This window comes from Saccostrea cucullata, unplaced genomic scaffold (assembly GCF_032062105.1).
Source record: "Saccostrea cucullata isolate Sc308-1 unplaced genomic scaffold, CSIRO_AGI_Scuc_v1 ctg20347, whole genome shotgun sequence".
NCBI lineage: Eukaryota > Metazoa > Mollusca > Bivalvia > Ostreida > Ostreidae > Saccostrea > Saccostrea cuccullata.
The window spans coordinates 2,101-2,968 of record NW_026937384.1 but is presented as its reverse complement, the minus strand read 5'-3'; positions in this window follow the sequence as shown (position 1 = coordinate 2,968).

Genomic DNA, 868 nt, shown 5'->3' with positions numbered 1-868 from the left:
GATAACGTAAAACATAATGCATGCACAGAAACAAAAGTAAATAACTGAAAATACATGAAAATAGGAAAAATAAAGAATAACCAAACAAATATAAATAATAACTGAAGAAATTGAACATATGAGATAAATAAATAAGAATAAGAAACCAGGAGATAATCTCCTTAAATTATAATAATTTAGAAAAGTCCAGGGACAGTCCAGGTCGGATACGAGGGATAACACATTGTCATAGTCCATTAACACGCGCGATTTTCGTTACCGTATAAGAAAGTCACTCACATCCTGTCCGCCCGGCTGGGCTCAGACGAGAGGGGGCTGAGGGGCTCATCCTGGAATGGAGCGACTTTGCGCTTCTTCCCGGCCACCAGTGTAAACTCTTCATCATCATTCTCGTCTATCATCTCTGAGTCTGCCCAGCCCGGGGAGGACACCTCAGTGTCCCCCTGAGATAAGAGCTGCGTACCGCTCAGTATCTCTGCCACAAGGGAATTGTCCCCAGACTCCTTTCCTGAGGGGGGACTCTCCTGGTCCCCTGTATCTTTCTGTGAGGAGTCAACGGGTGTTGACTCCTCCTGAGGAAGGGTTACATCCTCTGTCTGGGCAGGGGAGTCTGGGGACTTTTCCTGGGGCGTGCCGACGGCCCCTGTGTCTGGGGAACTCTCTTGGTTCCCCACAGACTTACTGACAGTCTGCTCTTTATCCTGGCCCTCCTGAGCCCTGCTAACAGGCTCAGGAGTCCCGGGCTTACCACCAGCCCTGCCGTTGTCCTCGGGCTTGCCAACAGCCCTCTCCTTACTCCCAGGCCTACCAACAGCCCTTTCTGAATGCCGCGTCTCAGGCCTCCCAACAGCCTGCGACCGGGCAGCCG